We start from the raw sequence: 24,363 nt of genomic DNA on the forward strand, positions 1-24,363 counted from the left end.
TGCATTTAGCAATGTGACCTCAGTTTAGCAGTCATCAGTATGTATATTTAAACAAAAACCTAACTTGGCCTTTTTTCTGGGGGAGATGGGAGAAGCACAAATCTGTAATACAGGTAATCAACAAATGACTGGTATCTAGAAGATATACAGAACTCTTTCAAAGATCAAAAATAAACCCCCCCCCAAAAAAAATCCCAGAAGGAATCCCACAGAAAAAGGGGTCGAAACCCAAACTGTCATATTTTACAGAAAGAAAACACAAGTTATCTATAAACTTATAAATGTTAGTCTCCTTATTATGTGCATAACTCAATCTAAGTATAGACAAACAATTTTTATTATGTGTACCTCCTCCTCCCTGCCTTCTCTTCCCCGCAATCATGCCATGCTCTAGTAGAGCACACAACATTTGGCACTGTTTTGTGCTTGTCTCTCTATTATTTTATTCTGCTCACCAAATTATGAGGGGGGAGCCCTCCATTCCCAACACCCAACAAGCAATGTTTGGGACACCCTGGGAGTTGTGCAATTTAACTCAATTCTGAAACTATCTACATGGAGCCAGGATCAGATTCTACAAGTTAAGGGTCAGGCTAACACCACTGCCCCTCCACACCCCTATCCCAGTCTCACTTCAGACACTGTTACCTGTACCCCAAACATCTATAAACGGAGGGTCCCACAACTTCCTCCTGGGGTTTAGTTTACAGAATGCTCATAGAACTCAGAAGTATTTCATTTACTAGATTACTGGCTTACAGTAAGAGGATATAACAACCAGATGGAAGAGATGTAAGGGGTATGGCGTGGGGAAGGCACCGTGTTCCCCACGTCTCCAAGTGTTCACCAAATGGACGCTCTCTGAACTGTTCTTTTGGTTTTCTATGGAGGCATCATTACATAGCCACAATTGACTAAATTACTGCCCTTTAGCAACTAATCCAACCTCCAGGACCTTCCATTCTCTAGAGGGGGTTTGGGGGTGGGATGTCTGAAAGTTCTAATGCCCCCCGGGAACCAGTCTCCATCCTTATAAGGCATCCAAAATTCACCTCATTAATATTACAAAAGATACCTTTGTGGCTCTCAGCACTGGAGGAAATTTCCAGGTTTCTAGGAGCCATGTGTCAGAAATGGGACATTATATTTCATATATAAATCACAAAAATCACAAAGAAAATCTCAGTTTTTAAGCATAATTTAGTTAATTATAAATATAACTGCACCAATTATAGGAATGTAGAAAAGCAGTATGCCAGCAGCCTGGCAATGAGATGACCTGAGCTCTAGTTCAGCTACTTATGAGCGACCCATCTGGGGTGAGATTCAAACTCTCAGAATCTCACTTATCTCTTAACTCTGAACAGGCACACAAGCCGTCATGGAGTTGTTTCAAGGTTCAGCTAAGGCACGGAGCAGTTGTGTGACTCTTCAGACTTCAGTTCTGCAGCTACAGAAAGTGGGGGTTGCACTTGGACATAAACCCTTATGTTGTTCCCAGTTCAAGTCTGTGATTGAAGATGCTTTCAAAAAATGTAAAGTGCCGTTCAAATATAAGATACAATAGAGATGCATTTGAAAAGGGAGAACTCATTTTGTTTATCATGCCTTTCACTAAATTTCTACCAGTTCCCTCTTTAATTTTTAGTGTACTTTAGAAGCAGCAACAGCTGAAATCACGGAAGTGAATGAAGTTGCTTATAAAGAGAAGGTAGTGAAAAGTACAGAGGCCTAGGAGAGAGGCAGGAGGGAAGTCAGGAGGAGACTGTGATTATTATGGAAGCCGAGGGGAATCTGGGCTTCAGCAAAGAGGGAGTGTGCTGAGGGAGTGCAAGTAAGATGATGACTGACATGAGCTCATGGAATGGAACAATCTGGAGGTTGCTTGTGGTTTTAGCAAGAGCAATTCTGCAGATGAGGGTGAGGGGACAGAAGTCACAGCAGAACAAGAGGCGAGTGATTGGAAGTTTGGAAGTATAGGCAGTGTGCATGTAGATCATTCTCTTAGGAGATTCTGCTGCAAAAGGGATTAGAGGCACACCCATTACTGCTAAAGTAAGGGGAAGTGAGATCTGTGGGGTCCTGACAAACACTAGGGAGTGTTTAAATGCTGATGGGAAGGATGTGAAGGGAGAGAGAATGAAGATAACTTGAGGAGAGGAGTCAAAAGGTGGAGGAAAGGGCCCGCACAGGTGGAAGGACAGACAGACCTTGGAGCGGAGGGCAGGCTGGCACAGCAGATGGGCTTGTAACTCCCCATTCCCTCGGGAAGCACGAGACTCGAACACTGTCTGAGAATATGGGGGAGAGTAGGTTGAAGTTCGAAGAAAGGAGACACTATGTAAGTCCTTATGGAGATTAGGCTGGAAAGACTTAAAAGACTTTTCCTTCACAATAGACTTTCAAAATTTCTAATCATAGAGCTTTGTGCAGTTAACCATCAGTTTGGAGAGGAAGTATTAGATATGCTGGTTGTGAAAAGGAGATAAGACGACTATATTAGTAAAATCTAAAGCTATAATTTGCACACACTGTAAATATCTGGACATGAGGAGAGCCTTCCTACAAATGATACCAACCACAAACACAGTTGTTCCTAAACTTCCTAAAAAAGAAGCTTCCATTCTTTGGGCTCTCACAGAGCTCAAGGCTTTTGGGCCACAACAGTTATCAATGAGGGGGGTCCTCTCCACTTGTTCAGCCCTGGGCACAAGTTCACAGCCCACAACTTAAAATGTACTGTGTTTTCTAGTAAATGTTTCCAACCTTTGACATGGTCATATGCACCAAAGGATTAATGTTATATGACTTATACAAATTGGTCTTACAGACATTGAGGAAGGCTCATGGCATAAAGTGAGGTATCTTTGTGAGAACAAAGGATTTCCAGAAACAGCAATATATCAACAAGTGGGCGGACCATGCTCAGAAGCAACGTGCTCTTCATGTGGACGACGTTTCTACTCTATTTTACAGTATCAAGAGAGGCCTATGTAGTCTAGCAAAGAAAATTCAAGGAAATGAAACAACTCCCACCCGCTGCTTCTATTCTTAGACACAAAAGACAGATAATTATCTAAAGTAGTTTTCAATATGAGCAAAATGAAAAAGTGACCTTTGATTCTGTGGCAGAGTCTATTCACGTCAGTGTTTTCACCAGAAGGAAAGCAATATCCAGGCTTTGGGAATGTTCACAGGAGCCAACTTTTGCTCTCCTTCATGTTACATAGACCATAAATAAAGAGAAATCGTTTCACAGGCAGCCAGACCCCAACGGTTCGTAGTCACCCCTAGGGAGTGATAAAATTCTCCAACCGGTCGACTTACATAAACCAAGAAGCAATGAATTTTTTTTTGGATATTCCCTTTGCTCAATAAACCCTAATGTTTTAAACCTGAAAGATGGCTAGACTGAGAGGGAAAGTAAATCAATCTGGCAAGAAAAAGTAATCATTCAAAGTGCTGGTAGATTAGACTGAAACATAAAGGAGATCACAGTCAGTGATTTAAAAATCACATGCTTACTAGTTAAAAACCTCCATTTCTATCTTTTTGCCTATTTTAAAACACACAAGATAAATTTTACCTAGAAATTGCCTATTTAATTCTAAAGATGGAATCTGTCGAATTTCTGGTTTGTTTATATGCAAAACAGAGGATAGAAGAAATTTCAAAGTCTGAAGCTTCTTACAGACTTACTGTTATTGCTTGATGGCAATTAAAGTATTTTGCAAGAAAATAAGGCAATCTAGTTGATCATTTTGATGAAGAGGAAAACTTAGATTTTTTGGAAAGTGATATTTATTGATGCAAACTACCTAACCCATCAATTGCTTTATTCTATTTAAAAAGAAAAAAAACACAAACACAGAGAGGACAAGATAAACAAAAACAGGTTGGAGGGGAGAATATAGAGGTATCAGTCTGAGAAGTCTTCCTATCCAGCCTTGATCTCTGCTAACCATTGGGTGCTTTCAAAATGTGCTATTACTGATCAGCACACATTCTGTTCTAAAAAACCCTTGTTTTGTTCCTCTAAGATATATATGTATGCTTGTTTAAATCTTTAAACACATGCTTGAGTGAAGACAAAGGATAAGGATGAAGGGCAGGGGAGTTATGTTGTTGTTTGTGGACAAGATAGGGATAAAAAGGTTGAGGGCATTTTCTGGGTGAAAACATGTACTATAGTGAGCACCTAGAGTAAGAAGAGAAGTTCTTTTAGAAAAAAAGGTAACCTAAAATATTAAATAAAAAATGAAAACTAAAATATTAATCCTGTGAAGGGCAGTTTTCAAAGTATCCAGAGATCGCTGGATCTTATAATTTTCTTAAAGAAAATTCTAATGCCAAAATCAAGTTGATTATTTCACTGTGCAATCACTTTGGAAATTTAGCAAGTGTATGGGGAACCTGCTTAGAGGTATACAAAGCAGGTTGAGTTCATTTGGAATTCTGAATCTCCTTATCCGTAGGCACTCAGCCTCCTTTGAAAAGTTACTATAAAGTCCATTCACTGGTGAAGGGCCAGCACTGCTGTGGTGCTAATGATTAGTTTTAAGATAGCTGCTATGCTTCCCTAATTTGTTAAAAGAAAGCAATTTCCATCAATCTTGGGAGATTCTGACCATGGGAATGATGTTTCCCTTGGCAACCCACAGCATCTTAGGTAGCAAGCTAGCTACAGTAATTTGTATTCACAGTGTGTGATGTTCTAGAATGCATTATAGGTTTTAAAATGCAAAGGAGACTTCTATTAAAAAACGGTAAGTTGGAGGAGCTGGAAACCCTTTTCTTGGTATGCAAATGTTTTATATGAACATACATTCTGGATTTATGTTTCCCAAATACCAGAAAGATCCTACAAAACTACATTCTAAATAAAACAAATGGACATAAAATGAATAACCAGTTGATCATATGTCCTGCTATGCTGAATGTCAGTTAATGCCTGCTGTCCCAGTGTAATTAATTAAATACCTCTTTCAGTTTCATAAACCAGAACAGTATCATCACCTATAATGACCAAACAGCAGCTATACTCCAGCTACTTGGAGGAGTTTATTACTCTATTTGGATACTGAATTAAACTGTTTCTTTGCAGCCATCACCAAGGGTGCTTGCACAACTCACCATTTGATAGAAGGATGTATACATGTTTATCTGCATTTGTCTCTAAAGATCTGGGTATTTCAAGCCTATGTTAATAGCAATTTTTTAATGCAGAATTTTTTGAATTTTGAAATAAATAATTTAAAATTTTGAATTTGTCTTCAGAATTCACAAATAGATTTTCTGGCATCTGTTTCTTATAGTTTTTCTTTATGAAAAGTAACAGCGTAAGAGACATAGTTTGGATTTTTAAAGTCCTTTCACAGGCTCTAGGGTAATGTAGTCCTGACAGCTACAGCCACTTAACTCCAAGAGCTGTTCAGCCTCAAGCCAGTCCTGCTGCTGGTTCCACTTTTTATACCTTTAGTCTAAACTGACCTCTTGCCTTTTGCTCTGGGTTACAAGTTCCTACAGTATATTCCTCTTCTTGCAACTGGGTGGTAGTTTGGCTCTCTATTGCCTGCATACATTTTTTTGTTCCCTGCTTTGTCCTTTCTCTTGAGTTTCAGGGATTCCTTTGCCTGACCCTGAACCTTCCTACATGGACCCCCGGATATTGTCACCAACTACAGATTCTCTGCTTTGCTTGTGCTCTTGCTGGTATGGATAGACATTTAGGGCTTCAAATAACTGGTACCTACTACAATGCCTGGGGCATAGTAGATTCTTAACAGACAGTTGTTACATAAATGCATGAGTGATGAACACTGAAGTTTCCTTCTTCAGTGGGTTTCCTTATAAGTGCCTCCTCCACCCTGGCTCTTCCCACTGATACCAGGTTTCAGGGAGCTCAGATTTGTGTATGTTGCTCTCAGAGGAGTTAATACAGATGCTGGATAGTGGGTGTGTCCCTAATGGGACAGATGCTTAGGGTTGTACATGCTGGGTCTCTGCTGAGACCTTGTGATGGAGCTGAAATTCACACTATCATTGCATTGCCAGATTAGGTTCTGGGGAGGGCAGCATACAGAAAATGGCTTTTTTCCCCCTTTCTAATCAGTTTGCCCAGAGAGGGCTTTTTTGCAATCCATCCTCCCTATGGGACAGCCTTTACTACTTTCTAACAGTGGTGCACGCATGCTGAAAGAGGCCGTAGTAGGGCTATCACTCCCACAAGGAAATGTTTTAAGGGAGTTTTGGCAAGTGCAGCTCTCAAGGAATAAGTACTCATGAAAGAGTAAATTTACTATCTCCTTTTTTGTTTTTTATTATAGGTAAAACCCAATAATTGAAAATTGGTAAAGATAAGCTTCATCAGAATTTAAAAGCAAGAATCTTAGCAAAGTAGCTCGCTAACTCAGATTTTTTTTTTGTGTCATTCTATTAAAGTATTCTTATCCCAGGGAAGTGAGGTGAATGCTTTTAGCCTTGGGAGAATCCTTGGAATGCTCTTAGAGGATTTCCTTATATTAGCTTCTAATCTGCACGTAAAACTAAGGTATGTTGCGTGTGAAGAAAAACAGAGTGCAGGGAGGCAGTGTGTTTTGCCTAAATGCACTTCCTAGGATGATTAAGTAAATATTTCGATTAGTCTTAAGAGAGACATGTATTGCTACTACTCAAAAATGCCTTATAACATAAGAGTATAGACATTGGACTCAATTTGCTTGGATTCAAATTCTGGAATTCAAATAGGAATTATAATGGTACCTACTTCATAGCATCGTGTGGGGTTAAAAAGGGTTACTAGACAATCACTTAGAACAGAGCCTGGCCACACTAAGTGCTATAACTATGAGACAAAAATAATAGTGTTTTATTTTCTAAAAGTGAAAAATGTATTATGTAGTACAAACATTCATTTTTCAATAGAGATGTGCTATATATACATATACATAGATACACAAACACACACACACATTATGTTAACATCAGCACCTGGAAAAAAGTAACTCAAGATTTTAATCAGGCATTTTCTGAGATTTAAGTTGAATGTGAATTCTACACCCTGTCCGATTCTTATAACACACATGATCTGCCGTTCATTCATGACCTCACACAGGAAGTTCAGTGTTGCTGCAAATATTACAAATACCAAACTGGTATTTCCTAATGCTGTGCTCTGCCCAGAATGCAGCAGTCCCCTTTTATGGCTCTGGCAGCTAGAATGAGAGCTTGATTGCTTCTGGGCTCTTGAAAACATGTTTGCTCTCAGCTGTGAAAGATGTGGCATGAAGGTGACTCAAAACATTTCTAGCTTCAAGGCTGCTCCAAGCAAGACTTGAGAGAAATGGATAACTTAAAAATATGAAAATAATATATGTGAAGTGCCAAGGAAAAGGCAGCATTTTGCCTACAAATTCCAAGTTAGGATTTATACTTCAATTTATTTTCCTCATTAAAATTTTTTTCTCTTTGATATTAGGAAATATGAAATGTAAGTTTTCCATTTTCTGAGTGCACCTGCAAGACAGGCATTTCCAGTACTGCAAAGAAAGAATGTATATAACTTGTCCTCTTGCTAAAAACTTCTTATAGAATTTCTCTGGTTTACATGGGCAAAGTGAATCATGGAAACTAATCTGGCTGCTGAGAATCCATTCTCACTTATTCACTCAATGAACACCCATGATGAGAGCCTCCTGCCATGCCACACACTGGAAAGACAGTGTGAACAACCCACCCAGGGTCCCCACACACACAATGTTCACAGCTGGGCACTTTATGCATATTATTTCCAATAGTCACAATTCTCCACACTGGGCAATGTTCTATTATGCAGACCAGGAATCTAAGATTTAGAGAAGTTAAGCAACTTATTCATTGTCACACAGCTATGAACCTACTAACTGGTACAGCTAGCATTCAAATCTCAGTCCAGTTCCTTTCAAAAGCCAGGTATATTAGATTCTTTTTTGCTATATCACATTGGCTGCTAAGAATGTTATCAAAATTTATAGAATTCAGTGTTTTAAAATTAGCATATTATGGTTTAAGAAAGCAAAGAATATTTTTCTGAAAAAGCTTTTTCCTTTTTGATACATATCAGATTTATAGAGAGACATGAATATCAATAAGTAGGACAATGGATCAAAGGGCTAGTGTATCTTGCAGAAGGTTAGTAAAATATAGTATTTACATATCACCTGATTAGCTTTACAGCAGACAACTTTGAACTTGCCTGCAGACTCAATGCCTCGCCTGGTGTTTCAAACCTGACAGCATCACTTACTGGTCATAGGACATTAGATATACTATATAACCTCTCTGAGATTCTGCTAGTTCACCTGTCAAGTGGGGATATCATCAAGGGTAAATGGAGGGAAGCATATAAAATGCATAACAGTGCTGGGCATGTGTCAGTGTCTCTCCTTGCTCCATAGGACTCTCCAATGGAAATGCCCCAGAGCATAATGATCACAGATCTCTGCTTATAGTAAAACCTAAGACATAAATGTGAATTAGATGCTTTTAAGATACATTTCCTGGGTGACTGTTTTAGAAAGACTGAAAAGGGGTTTGAGTGGATAATGCTTAAACTATAAAAAAAATCTTTCACTTAAAAAAAAAATCTTTCACTTATACAAATTAGGTAAGAATATAAAAGGCACTAACAAGCACTGTATGTCTACAGACTAAGACTTAAAAAAAAAAAAACTACAAAAACAAACATATCAGAATTTGTTCATTTAAAAGGCTGTTATGTGAAATTATCACCCTGAAAGTATATGTACTTATTTCATTCATTCCTTTAACAAATATTTTCTGCGTGTCCAGTAGGTTTCAGTAACTGTGTTAGCTCTGGGCACGTGCTGATGAACCAAAAAGCAATATTTTCTCCCATCAAAACCAATTTGAAGGCACACATGGAATCAACTACATTATTTATTGATAAATGAATACCACTAAGAAAATTCAGATCTGAGTGAGTGGTCTTAGTCTGAGCTAGGCTCAAACTACCCCTAAATTACCATCAAATAGGAGAAAACACTAACTATGCATTGCTTAAGAGAATTTACAAGGTTAGCAGAGGAGAGGATTCTTAACATGATAGAGTACTTTCAGACTATGTTAGCAGCCTCAAGTAGTGTCTTACATTTCCTGAATCTGATCACTTAACTATGATAATAAAAAAAAAGATTCTCTTTTTTTAGCCTTCGGAAAAAGTCCTATCCAATTATATTTTATGCTTGAGACTACATTATTTATCTCTGGGTTTTAAAAATATTTCTGGTTTTTTTTTCCTGCCAGTCACCAAGACCTCTTTCCTAACAGAGAACAACTTTGATTTCTGAATAAGTTCTTCCCTTGATATTACTTGGGAGGTGGATATTATTTCCCCCCTCCCAAAGTAAACAAAGGAATAAAAACAAGGTGACTCAAAGGATGAGGAAGTATGTTTTTCTAGAGAACAAAAGATTCTTTCAAAGTAAGTCAAAGACTTAACTGTGAACTTTCCTGAATGTAAACACTGTTCAAATGGCAAGAGGAATTCCATCTATGTCTATAAAAGGTCCTGCACAATAGTTCTTGCTTGAAGCTACATTTGGCAGGCAGTAAAATAATCTTTTCTTCAAGTATTTTGCATGCAGACCTACAAAAACTTTTATTGTTTCATGGGAGATACAATTATAATTAACTTCATACTACTACTAATAATGCACAGATCACCAGAGATCTACTAAAGGCAACTGGAGTCACAAATTACATGTAACATCATGTATGCTTAGTCTCTAGGGATAAAGAAATACTTCATGAAATAGTTTAAAATATTAGGTTGATGCTTTCCATTTAGTTTAACTGTTTAACACTTATAGGGCGTTACATTTTTAAAACAGATTTTGTTATGATCATAGAAAAGAACTATTAATATTATGAACTGATAGGAATTAAGAGATATGAGTTGGGTAAAATAATTATTTAACTTTTCCTACTTTAAAGTTTTATTCTTCACAAACCTCCTAGGTCTAATAATTTTAAAATTAATACTGGTAGCTAAGTTTGTAATATTTAATAGTGCTATAGCCAAATTGTTTAATTATTATGGAGAAGTCAGAGATCTTTCCTTACTCACCTACAGATTTTGCAGACATTTTATTATCACCATTACAAGCCCAAATCTTATTGCAGTCAATTGCTGGAGTTCTCTGCCCCCACACCCACCCCATTGTAACAGAAGGATTACACAATTTCTAGGAAAATACAGGCGTAAAACTCAGGGTCAGACAATGTTGATGTTTTATTTTGGTGTTCTCCTGGGCTGTTTGGGGCAGGGTGATAGGTGAGGGATGGCAGGGTCACTGTGCCTCAGAGCAGCATCTGTATGCCATTCCCTCTATACCCCCACTTCCGGGCATCTGGGCAGGGTCAGTTCTTTCCAGGATCATGGAAAGAACACATAATTTAGTCAAATCCTTGAAAAAGGAGTTTGTTTCTTCCTCAGAGTTCTTGAGAGAGTAGAGGGCACCAAGGAGCTGCTGAATGGTTTATTCCAGATGAAGAAAAGAGGGTATAACATTTAGAGAAGGCAGCGGCATTGCTTGGATGCCACACTTGGCCAGAATGGGCCCAGTGTTTCTCCTGGGGGAGGAGCCTGAGATTTCAGGTTCCAAAAAGGGATGAATTGAGAAGAGGGATCATAAAGTCAGGCTCTGAAAAACTCGTAAGAAAGATCACCCAATGCCATCTTTCCCAGTTCCCCTTTCTTAAAGAAAGGGAGAGACCTGAAAATAGGGAACTGCCTTTTCACTTCTGCTAAGAAATTGTTAGAGCTCAGCAAATCTCATACCCCCTGGGTTCTTCTAGGCTAGCAAATAACCAAGCATCAGACAGAAAGATAAAAAGTAAAGACCTAAAAAGAAATTTAATAGTAACATATATTTCTCCTGCATATGTGGAAAAGACTCAGTACAACTGAGACAACTGGGGTACAGGGGCACAGGGGGAGGGTCAGCTATGGGGGGTTACCAGGGAAGATTTAGTTCTGATCTCTACATTGATAAGCCCTAAGCAGATATTAGCCAGAAAGGGTAGGAGACATTCTTACAGAGTTTTCCTTTACACATGTAAATATCTTTTACTAAGAGCAACTTCCATCCAGCCTTTAGAGTTCCAAATATGAAGTTATCCTTTTGCCAAAGACTTTTGGGGTGGCTCTCCTACAAAGTATACATATCTCAGATAAGTCACTAATCCTCTGGGGCTCAGTTTTACTCATCAGGACTGCTTTGTGAACTCTGAGGTTCCTGAAGTTAGTAACAATACCAAACATTTACTGAGCGCTAACATTTGCCTTACATTGAAATATGCTCTATGCATACATAATCTTATTTGCTATTTAGCCCTTCTGTTAAGTATTATAATTCCTGTTAATGTGAAGAAACTGAAGCTTGGAGAAGTAGAGTAAGTTACTCATATTTACAAAGCTAGTAGAGTTGAACCATAATAGAAAAGCTGGACTGTTTAATTCCAGAATTGGTTCTTTTATGAGTTATTTTTCATAATAAAAACAGGTTTCAGTCATTTGTAAAAAAAGAAAAGAAACCATTAGCTTGGGACTAGTGGAATAAAATAAACATAATCTATAGCTTTGTTCTGTGTAGGAGAGGGAGTTTGGCCACTTTCTTCAGCTTCTGTCTGCTTTTTCTCCCTTCATAGCATTTGAAAACCATAAAATGAATAGAAGAAAACATAGGTCATATGCTCTTGGACATAAATCTCATATATATATATTTGGGGACTCAACGCCAACAGCAAGGAAAGCAAAAGCAAAAATAAACAAATGGAACTATATCAAACTAAAAAACTTTTGTAGAGGAAGAAACCATCACAAAAACGAAATGGCAATCTACTGACTGGGAGAAGATATTTGCACTTCATATGCCTGACAAGGGGTTAAATTTCTAAAGAACTCAACAGAAGAACAAACAACCCGATGAAAAAATGGACTAAAAATTTAAATATTTTTTCCAAAAAAGGTATACAGATGGCTAAGAGACACATTAAAAGTCTTCAACATTACTTATTAAAAAGGAAATGCTAATGAAAAGCACAGTGAGATATCACTCCACACCTGTGTGAATGGCCTACATAAAAAAGACTAGAAACAAGTGTTGAAGAGGGGGTTGGGAAAAAGCAATATACCCTTGTATACTGCTGGTAGGAAGACAGACTGGTGTAGCCCTTATGGAAAATGATATGGAGATTCCTAAAAAACCTGAAAATGGCAATACTGTATAATCTAGCGATACCACTTTGAGGTATATATCAGAAAATTTTGAAAATATATATTCACTTCTATGTTCATATTAGCATTATTTACAATAGCCAAGACATGGAATCAACCTAAAAGTCTATCAACAGATGACTGGATAAAGTAGTTGATGTATATATTCTAAAGGAAATACTATTCAGTCACTAAAGAAGATGAAATCTTGCCTTCACTAACAATGTGGGTGGAACTTGAGGTAATAAGTGACATATGTTTTAAATGAAATAACTCAGAAAGCGAAAGACAGTTTGCTGAATGGCTTTACTCATATATAGACTATAACAATCAAAGCAAAAAAATCCCTGGCAAAATAGAACAAAAAGAACTCTTAGACTCCATGAAAAAATATGGTGTTTAACCAGAGGGGATGGGGAAGAGGGTGGGAGTAAAGGGTAGAAGTGGTCAATTTGCTAGTTTGATGAAACCAGAACTTTGGTAGTAGGTGAGGGAAATATAGACACAAATTGAGGATTGACGCTCTACCCCTTCCCCCAAAGTATGTAATTTTGTAAATGAATGATAAATGAATGTGATGAAAAATAAAATTTAAATATTGGCAAAGAATCTGAATAGACATTTCTCCAAAGATGAAACACAGATGTCCAATAAGCATATGAAACAATGCTTAACATCATTAGCTACCAAGGAAATGGAAACCAAAACCACAATAATATACTACTTCATACCCACCAGGCTAGTTACAAGACAAGACAATAGCAAGAGTTGCTGAAGATGGAGGGAAATTAGGACTCTCATATACTGCTGATGGAAATGTAAAATGATGAAGCTCCTTTGGAAAACAATCTGGTAGTCCTCCCAAAGATTAAACATAATGTTGCAATATGACCTCATTCCATTCCTAGGTATATTTTTCAAGAGAAGTGAAAACATATTTCCATCAAAAATCTCTACACAAATGTTAATAGCAGTGTTATTTATAAAAGTCCCAAAGTAGGAAACCCAAATGTCCATGAATGGATAAATAAAATGTGGTTATTTATGCAATGCAACACAATTTGGCAATAAAGAAATGAATTACTAATAATACATGTTACAACATGAATAAAACTTGAAAACATGCTAAGAAAAAGAATCCAGTTATAAAGGACCACATATTGCATGATTCTGTATATATGAAATGTCCAGAATAGACAAATCCATAAAGACAGAAAGTAGCTTAGTGATGGTCTAAGGCTGGGAGAGAAAGAAAAGAGAGTCAGTGCTCAGTGGACACAGAGTTTCTTTTTTTGGAGTGATGAAATATTCTGAAATTAGATAGTCGTAATGGTAGCAAAATTCTCTGAATATACCAAAATACTGAATTGTACACTTTAAATGGTTGAACTATATCTCAATAAAGCTGTCATTAAAAAATATTTCAGCCTGAAACTCAAACAACAATAATTGCAAGACATTTTTTTAAAATTACTGATAGTTTCAAAGTATAATGCCTACCAGAACTAGGAAAATATAGACCCTGACTTCAAATACTTTAAAATTTTATAAAGGTGAATAAGATAATTTTATAAGCAATTCAAAGCAGGTTGTGATAAGCATAATTTGGAAGGTATAAACATGAAGAGTGAGGTGGGGTCAGAAGGAGGAAGAGGACATGTCCGGATGGCGTGGGGTAGGGGAGGTAGCATTTGGGATGGACCTGAGATTATTAGATTGCCAGGACCCACAGGATCAGGAAGGAAATGTGCCACAGATGACAAGCAGTGGAAGTAGAAGTGCAGTGGCGGGCACAGATGGGCTGTGTTTGAGGAATGGCAGGTAGTTTAACTTGGATGACGAGTAAGCTTGGCACTTCCAGACTTCCACTCCTGAATGAGTGGTTGTTTCTGAGGATTTTTTTTTGTTTTTGTTTTTAATGAAGTGTCACTTTCTGAGCTACTATTTTTAAAGATTGAATTAAGCAGTTTATGTAGAATGGATTAGAGCAGGAAGATGCTGGCTCCAAGGAAAGCTTCCATTAATAGGCAAAGATTAGATAATGTAATACTTAGGATACTTTTAATTTCGGTTACTCAAAAATACTATTATACTACAATAAAATGGTTGGGACTAACATACTTGCATTAGATTAACAATCTATGAGATATCAGGCAGTTAATCACATTGTTTGTATTTCTGGTGGGATAATTTTACTTTGTATGTAAAAGTTTCTGTGGAAATAATTTTACATAGTTTTTTTGCATTGCTGTTGATAGTGTTATTCACTTCAGTATTGTTAGAATTTAATTACAAGGCCATTTTTCCCCTTTCATTGTGTAACTTTCAAAGATTTACTGTTGGGGTGATGCTATTTTTTTCTGTTGAAATACACTTCCAATTTTATAATGTTTATTACTTCTAAATCAGAATTCACTTCCAGTAACATAGTTACATTTCATACTATAGTATTTTAGAGCTGAAGGAAATATATCAAATACTTTATGTACACACACAACTTCATGTCTCAGAAGGAAGACATTCTGCCACCAGTGGTTACGGGTACAAGACACTGGTGCAACAAAATGTAAATTAAAATGAAAATGACCAGTGCAATAAGCTTCATGACTCTGCAAAGCTGGTTGGGAAGAGAAGAATTTAATTACCTGGACTGACCGTCCATCCATCAGGTAATGGGTCTAATATATGCTTTGGAGTAGACTCATTTTTCAGAGTGGGGTAAAAAAAAGAAAGAATAGGAAATGGACATTATTTCTGTTTGAGAACCCTAGTGATGAAATGGTAGGGTATTTTAGTTCATATAGCTCTTCTAAACCCTCTTCTTTCAATCAGTTGACTTTCAAATATGGAACCTGGGCTAGTAGACCAGCTGGATTGGGGCCACACAAGGGCATTTTTTACCTCGTCATGATCAAACTATTAGTAAGCTTTGATCAAAACATTAACCCTCTCCCAATGAAGAGAGTTATAACAGGTTTCCTACAGTTTTCCAATTTAATTCAGTAGCTCTTTATGAATTTAAAATTAGTTTCCTATGCTCCATAATCACTCCAACTTATTACACATAATTATTAATTTAACATATCACATTTATATACTACTTTATAATTCACAGAGCATTTGAAAATATACTATCTCTTGGTTTTTACAACAATCCTGTGAGGTAGATGTTATGATTAGCTCCATTTTATAGATGGAGAAATGGCACTCCAAAGAGGTTTAATGGATTGCCTAAGATCACTGGATTTAAATGGGAATCAAACTCAAGTTCTGTGTCATTGAAAGATATGACACAGAAGTGGGTGGCAGAAAGTCCAGCCAGAGAAAAAAGTGCCAGGGAAAGGCACAGAGTACAAAAGTGCATGTTAAGAGCTGTGTGGAGAGTGTTCTAGCTTCATTTTTTTTGGACCAGAGAATTTTGCTTTGTCACTCATAAAATGCATAAAAAATATAAACATTCTGGGCCAAATTCATTCCCACCAACAATTATCATAGTTATATTGTTTAATTATTATGATTTGAGCAGAATACAAAAATACAGGTATACCTCATTTTATTGGAGCTTTGTTTAATCAATTATGCTTCACATATACTACAATTTTTACAAATTGAAGGTCTGTGGTCACTATGTTAGCAATTCTATCTGTCACTTTAACAACAATGTGTGCTCACTTCATGTGTCTGTGTCACATTTAAGGTATGTACATTTTTTAAAGACATATGCTATTGTATACTAATTGGCTACAGTATAGTGTGAACATCACAGGGGAACCAAAAAAGTTGTGTGACGCTTTATTGCAGTGGTCTGGAACAAAACCCACAGTATCTCTGTGGTTTGTCTGTATTTGATGTACTATAGCTTTTGTTAGAGGACATGCACGTAGCCTTGGAAGAAAAACATAATTTTTGTCTATGTCTGGATAATATTTTGAGATAATTATGTTTTATTTTCTCCTCTTCCTCCACCCCTTTCCTTCTAATACAAGAAGACTCCATCTTTTTATCTCAAGGTAATATGTACCAGTGCAGAAAGCAGAGGTAGACAGATCAACTTTTTGGTTTTTTTGTATTCTAAACCAAGGGGTAGCAAACTTATTTTGTAAAGAGCCAGATAGTAATTATTTTAGGTTTTGTGACTATATGATCTATCTTGCAACTACCCATTTCTGCCCTTGTAGTATAAAAGCAGCCATGCACAGCCAATAGATACATAAATGAATGGGACTGTGTTCCAGTAAAATTTTATTTATGAACACTGAAATTTGATTTTCACATGTCATAAAATGTTCTTCTTTTGATTTTTTAACTTAAAAAATGTAAAAACCATTTTTAGTTTGTTGGACATACAAAAATAATGTGGTATAATTTGCCAAATCTTGTTTTATATGCTTAATGCCATTTGGAGAACCTGGAAGTTTTATGGAGTAAGTAAATTTATCAAGATAGGCAGGCTACCTGAAGAAGTTTAGGGATAATGGGGATTTACTTCATGATTTCCCCCTTACTTCCACCTGTGAGAAAAGAAATCTGTGGGGCTAGGGAATGTTCTGCCATCCCCCTAGCCCTGAAATATCTAAATTTGTTGCCAAGATTTAAATTTAATATTTCATTTAAAAAATCTGGATTTGGGTCTTCTCTTGAAAATGACAAGGCAAAAATGAGCATGCATTCTCACCAGGTGGCAGGGATAAAGACTGCCCTTCTGGGTGAGACATGACTTCCTGTGCCCCCTCAAATCTTCCTGGCCTTTATCCTCTGGCACCTCTAAGATTTGGTCTAAACTCAACTGGGCAGAAAATAATCCGTATATTCTCTAAGAATATAATTTCCATTGAAATTAGTCTTTTAACCTAATGGAAACCATGTGTTGAAGAGGAATAAAATCTTGGGCTATGGAGTTAGAGAGACCCTGGGCAAATTACTGAACCCCAACCTCAAATGAGAGTAATACCACATAATCTGAAGTGGTGGTTGTAAAGATTTATGAGAGAATGTACTGAAAGCAGCTAAGACAACCAAACTAGTCAACAAAAAATGATTCAGTAAGACAGAGAAGTTATTTGATGTATATCTTAATTTTAGATCCCGTTTTCGTTGTTCCCATGTGTGCAAGGGCCCAAAGGATCAGCTGCCAATCTATCTTATTTTATAGAGAAATTAAAGCCCAGAGAGATGATATGATGCCAAAAGTCACACCTTTATGGTAGAACCAGAAAGACTTGGATCTCTTAATTCTTGAACTGAGGAAATTTCACTATGCCACACAACCTCACTGAAAGTTCTGATTTCTTTTGATAAGTACCTTTCATTTGATAATCAAACATATTTTAGTGAAAGAACACTGACTGAAGTATTCTGATTAATACTACTATCCTTTTTAATTATAACTTCCAACTACAGTAAAATGACAACAGTAATTAGTTGCTGAAATTCTATTAGTTGTTACTTATCTGGAATGCTCCTGTTCCAAGCTCACACACACCCTCGTGTGGTCAGTAGAAATAATAATTCTAGTCAAATGAACTAGACAAACCTGGAGTTACTTAAAAATGAATGATAAAGTATAACAAAATAGGCATATAAGTATCAGATAGAAACAAATAACACAAAGTAACAGTAACTATGTTATTGTAGGACCTGGGTATGGCCAAAGGAAAAATTATTTATCTAGTTCATACCAAATCTTTAATGAGACTGATTATAATGGATGATTTCTTATGTCTTGTTCATAATCTCTCTCTTTGTTATTATGAAGAAAAATATTCAACATATGTGAGGGGTATAATATCTTAGATTTTTGTATATTCTCCTCCAAAACACTTGATTATGAATGATAGATCATTCTAGGACTCTCTGAGTATTAGATATACAAGTAGGGCATTCCAAAGTAGTTAAAACTGAAGTCCTACCTAAAGTGTCTCTTATTAAGTAAGCACAACTTAGGTGGTGGAAGCAGAAGTGTGACAGCATATTAAGAGTTAGGCTGACGAGCTGCAAATGTTCAGGATGCTCTGGACTTCCACTCAAGAGGGGAGGATAATTTGAAGAGTTGGTTAAACAAATAAGAACGTTTCTTTGGCATTAGCAGGTTGATTCAAGTCAATAAGTAGTACTCCAAAAATTGCCCAAAGAAATAAATTCTATACCAGCATAAACAATCAGCGACAAAATTAGATTTATTTTTTGTGCCACAAGGAAACACACACACACACACACACACACACACACGATTGAGGCATGTTTAAAAAACAAGGGAATTGACTTGAAAGGGCACCCACTGGCTATATCTGGAACAATTTGAGAATAAAAATAAGTAAGAATGACCATAGATTACAATCTATCAGACAAGATAGAAATCCATCAGGCCACACTAATAAGAAACACACAAAGAAAGAAGGGAGGTCACCTCCTTAGCTTAGAATGCCAACTAATATAGACGGATTGATGGAATTGGAGGAGAAAAATCACCATTTGATGATTTTCATCCATAGAATCATCTATGGATGAAAGTCTGAGGAGAAACAAGATATTTACATGGATTTGAAATGTGTGCCCACAAAACACATGTATTAATTATAAAGGGGAAAAGCACTTCCATCATAGAGAGATACGATGCACATAACACCTGAACCAAATATTTGAAGTTATCATCATCAGTAATGGCACAAATTGACATCTTGTGTCACCTAACAGGACACATTAAGAAAAATACAGCATCTTTTCTGTGATATTCCTGACAACAATGCATAAACTGAATCTAAAATGAGAAAACATCATAGAAACCCAAACTGAGGGATAGTCTACAAAATAACTGGCCTATACTCTTCAAAAATGTCAAGGTCATGAAAGTCAAGGAATGATGAGGGACAGTTCTAGATTGAAAGATAATGAAGAGACGTGTTAGCTAAGTGTGAAACACAATCTTGGATTGCTTCCTTTTGTTAAAAAGGATGTTATTGAGACATCTGAAACTTGAGTAATATTGTATCAATATTAACTTCCTGATTTTGAGGTCTATATTGCAGTTTTGTAGGAGAGAGCTCTTGTTTTGAGGAATTTATCAAGTTTTTAGAGGTAATGGAGTATCATGTCTACAACTTGCTTTTAAGGTGTTTGTGGGGGAAAAAAAGGATGAAATAAAAATTCTTAGAAGATATAATTAGATTTGATGAAGGAAAAAATGTCAAATTATTGTTTACACCTGGGGACAGAAATTACAAATAGAGCTTGGATTTAAGGCTCTGAGGGGAAATACCTTTCTTTCTATTAGCAGGTGCCCTTGATAAACACATACTCCTTTTAAACTAATCAAACATTAGACAATATAGTGAAAAACTCAGAGGTGTAAGAATAAAATCTGTATTGTAACAGAAATTCTAATGTAAATTTAGAAAGGATTTATATATATATATATATATACATACACACATATAACTAAATACATGTATGTATATGTGTGTGCATATATGTGTATATATACATACATATACATTTAACTCCAACACTTAGAACACATGATTTTGTTACTGATATTGCAGGGGTTTCTCATTCTGGACAATGACTTAGATGTAAACACGATGGCAGAGTGGTTGAGGTAACGATGCTTCACAGTCAAACTCAGCACTTTCTCCTTTGGCTGACACAAAACCTACTTAAGTTTTTGATTTTCCTACCATGGCTTGAGATGTCATTATTTTTATGGAAAGGGTTATTCAACCCATGCTAGCAGTGTGAAATGCAGGACCTTTAATAGCCTTGCATTATGTCTTTAAACAGAAATATTTAAAAGAAAAAAAGAATGAAAATTACCCAATATTAAGTTCTTTTCCTGGGGTGGGGGCGGGAGAGAACCCATGTAAATACCACCAGAAAACACTGCCAAGGAGACCTGACAATTTAATTAAGACCCTGGTAAGTAAAAGTCTCATAAGAAGATGACTGTATCTTGAGTATTTATTTCTGCCTGACATGTACTTATAAAACCAAGTATATATTTATGAGATAGTCACTCTATAAATTATATGGAAAAGAAAGTTAATGGGTACTATTTATCACAATTGGCCTAATTATTATCCTATTGCATTTGGTTAAACGTCAAGCTTCATGAATGTTGTGCGAAGTGCAAAGCAAATAAATCTGACAACAACAGTTCTGGCTTCCTCCAGGAAGACCTAACCTAGAAAGTTATCAGTTTTCACTTAAAGGAGCTGTAGCTGTCAAGCCCCTCACAACATCCCTCCCCACCCCCACACATTCACATGGTCACATTTTTTGCTTATTCAGTATTTAGGGAATTCTCCCTCTTATTAGTTCCTAATTTTGTGGCTTGGATGGAACAGTAACAGTCCTCTCTCATTCATAACACTAGTTGTAAAGACATGACCAAGGTCTGACCAAATAGAGTATCTCAGCCCTTTGGCCAGAGAATGGGTCAGAGAGAACATGCCTCCCCATGGGTCTATCGGCACATTTCTGAGGATTTCTGCTACAAGTACTGAGAGATGTGCCCCTTTTGTTGGGGCTGTTATTCCTGAGAACCACATATTACCTAGTGCTACCAGAGCCATCTTTGCCTCCAGATGGAGAAAGACTGTATAAAAATGAAACCACCCCAGAAAAAAAAAAAGTGAAGAGGAGAGAAATGTTGGGTCCTATGACATACATTGAACCTGTGCTTTGAGCCCTGCCTAAGGCACAGAGACTTCTTAGACCAATAAATTCCCTTTTGTACCTTAAGTCACCATAAGCTGAATATTTGTTACTTATAATGATTCTAATAAACATCATTTTGTATGCCTTTGTATTCCATAGTAAACCTGGAATCCCATAATAGTTCTTCACTTCAAAGATATAGAGGGAAATTACTCTTTTTTCAACTGAACCCTAGCTTTCCAGATTTATTCTCTGAAGTCATAGGTGATATGCAACTTGTCTATATCATGGAGTCAGGACTGGAATTAGCATAAAGGTCTTGTTCTAGGAAATCTACTACATTGAGTCCACCGTGAACTGGAGCAAAGAAGACCAAGAATCCAGACACTGGCAACATGTATTAAAAAGAATTTAAATACATTTTACTGGGTTAAATAGGGTTTTCAGATTACTTACTAAATTGTAACGTGGGACTTTTCAGATTACTTACTAAATTGTAATTTCCCCTCTAAGAGGCTACTAAGTTATACATTAACTCCTAACAGCTTGAACATGGATTTCTTATTCAAAAAAAAAGGGGGGGGGTAAGAGGGGTTCCTGAGAATATACTTTTGTAAAAAGTGAAAGATTTATATGATCTGAAGAGAAATATACTTTGGGAAACATCTGACTAAGTATTTCTTTTTTTCATATTTAATAAGATTCTTCTATTAATAAGATTTTAATAAGATTTTACAAAAACATTTGAACAAGTTGGTCTCAAACAGGAACAGTTCTAGATAGAAATAATAATTACTAACATTCTTTTTTTTGTTATTCAGAACATCTGAGAAGGCATTTTTTGACTATTATAAAAGTTTGTTTAACAAATAATACAATAAGAAAAATATACATGACCCAATTTTTCTTTCATAGTAAAAAGATGCTGTGGAGAGAGGAGGGCACTATTGGTGAACACCACCACATTTTACTCTCATTCCAAGGCTTTGAACAGGATGATATTATTTCCTCATATTATCACCATCCTAATCCTGTTTTGTCACCTGTCAGTTACTGTCTCTGTACATTCATCTAGCAAAATATTCATGAAGGTATCAAATCCCTGCAGCATTCCTTGGGCATGTCTGCCACCATCTAGTTTCAATAACCTTTTGTTCATAAAGTGTTTCAACATGGAAGGCTGAGTTTTGCTCATGGTGTCTACTCCATGAGTCCAAGATGCCTCCAGATGAAATCTGTTACCTTCACCTGTATTCTGAAATGTAGCTTATTTCTCATGATCATTTTACTTTATATCTCTATTTCCCTTAGCACCAAACCATTTTAAAGGTTTCAACTAAAACCCCCATGTTAAAGATCATGTAACTCTCCCTAGAATGAAGCTCTAGTCCAATTATTTATTTCCAACTACTGACTGCACACTATCAGTAGAATATTTCACCATTAACTCAAACTTAGCATATTTAAAATGCCCCCACTTTATCACCTTTACAACTACCCTGATTCCTTTAATGATCTGCCATTTTGTCAGATATCCAAAGTAGAAACACCCATAGTGTCTGCCTCATGTCCCATGTTCTTTCTTCCTCTATCAGGGCACACCTGGCCAATACCGCAGCTTCATAGTTGCCCTGCTTTTCTCCGGGCTCTTTTCCAGAACACCAAATGCAGCCTTCATGATTCAACTTTAGGGAACCTGAAAACCTCACTGGCCTTCACACAGCCTAGTTTGTCCTCTTCAGGTGACTCTTTATTGCACTGTTCCCCAAAAGACACTGTTTGCTTTAGTTACATTTGTCTTGTGATATGCTAAGGGATAAACTTGAGAGACCAAGGGTTACCAGGCAGGTAAGTTTCCTTTTAAGGCCTTTTAAAAAGTCCCATGTCAGGTCCTTTTTCCACCATCTTTCTGTGCCACCATAATGGTGCACACGAATGTCCTGGCTGATGCTCTCAAGAGCATCAACAATGCCAAAAAGAGAGGCAAACGCCAAGTCCTTATTAGACCATGCTCCAAAGTTAGCATCTGGCTTCTGACTGTGATGATGAAGCATGGTTACATTGGCAAATTTGAAATCACTGATGATCAGAGCTGGGAAAACTGTTGTGAACCTCACAGGCAGGTTAAACAAGTGTGGAATAATCAGCCCCAGATTTGATGTGCAACTCAAAGATCTAGAAAAAGGGCAGAATAATCTGCTTCCATCCGTCAGTTTGGTTTCATTGTACTGATAACCTCAGCTGTCATCATGGACCATGAAGAAGCAAGATGAAAACACACAGGAAGGAAAATCCTGGGATTACTTTTCTAGGGATGTGAAACATATGTGCAAATAAAATGCCTCAAAGGACTTTGGTGCTTAAAAAAAAAAAAAAAAAAAAAAAAAAGCCCTGTGTCAACAGGACTGTGCTAATACTAAACCACCCTGTCTTCTGAAATCCCCCAGCCTTTCCAGTGGGGCTAGATCCAACTCTTGCTCTAGCCTCCGCTCTCATGTACGCTCCACAGTGTCCTTGAGATAGTTGCTGTGTTGAATGAACCTGGATCCAGTGTTTGTATCAAACTGGATGCAATGTTTTCTCATTGCTCTTCTGGTATTTGTTCCCAGGTCACAAGGTTGTGGTGATTCAAGCCCATCCACAATTCTCCCTCTTATTAAGGAAAAATACAGAGCTTGTTCTTATCTATGCTGGTAGTCATGATTTTTGTAATACTTGGAATGCCCTCTCTCTCCTTTGAACTCTCCAAATACCCAAGTAAAATAAAGGTATGATCCCAAGCACTTTTATTGGGTGAGAATGGCTGGCTGATTCTCAAGGGATTCAAATTGTTTGTCCTTAACTTCCATAATTCAATAGATGAAAACCTGCCAATGCCACAAAAAATTCTACAGCTTGAATCATCTTCCTAAGAAATTATGGTTTGATGATCTTGCAGAAGTCAGGTCTAGAGTATAAACACTGCCATTCTATGAAAGTCATCTAGAAAAGTGACAGAACCAACAGAGCTTTTAAGGAATTGAGAGTAAAATGACATAGTCATTAGAGTGCAGATAGAGTGACAAGACAGGAAAACTTCCACCCCACCCAAAAACTGTTTGTGATGACAAATATATAATTACATATTTGGATCTACAGGTATCAACAGTTGCTGGAAACTTGGGAATCCTGGAAGGCATTCATTTGTACAGACTGAGATTATATTTAGAAGTTTTCACTTTATATATGTGCAGATAATCATTAGTAAATCAATTCATTTAAAAAAAGTGACAGTTATTTCCTGAGTACACAAACATGGCTGAACAGATTAAATGAAATCAGGGGACAAAAGTAGTTTGGAAAAGAAAACCAACTTCTAAATGGATGCAATGGCAGCTACTTTTGGGACAGATAAGTCTAGTTACTCTAGTTTTTGTGTCCCAGTTGGGCTTCTA

At 36.8% G+C, this 24,363-nt stretch overlaps 1 protein-coding gene and 2 pseudogenes across 2 annotated transcripts in view; 1 reads left to right on the plus strand and 2 right to left on the minus strand.

The window, feature by feature from the left end:
* VWA8 (von Willebrand factor A domain containing 8) overlaps positions 1-24,363 on the minus strand; it is a 364,311-nt gene that overhangs the window by 77,387 nt on the left and 262,561 nt on the right. The gene's annotated exons all lie outside the window — the stretch shown is intronic.
* On the minus strand, positions 21,838-22,288 carry LOC119258718 (small nuclear ribonucleoprotein G-like; annotated as a pseudogene).
* Positions 22,852-23,241, plus strand: LOC119258717 (40S ribosomal protein S15a-like; annotated as a pseudogene).

The sequence above is a fragment of the Talpa occidentalis genome, unplaced genomic scaffold (genome assembly GCF_014898055.3).
Source record: "Talpa occidentalis isolate TD23 unplaced genomic scaffold, MPIMG_talOcc4v2.1 talOcc4.5, whole genome shotgun sequence".
Classification (NCBI taxonomy): domain Eukaryota; kingdom Metazoa; phylum Chordata; class Mammalia; order Eulipotyphla; family Talpidae; genus Talpa; species Talpa occidentalis.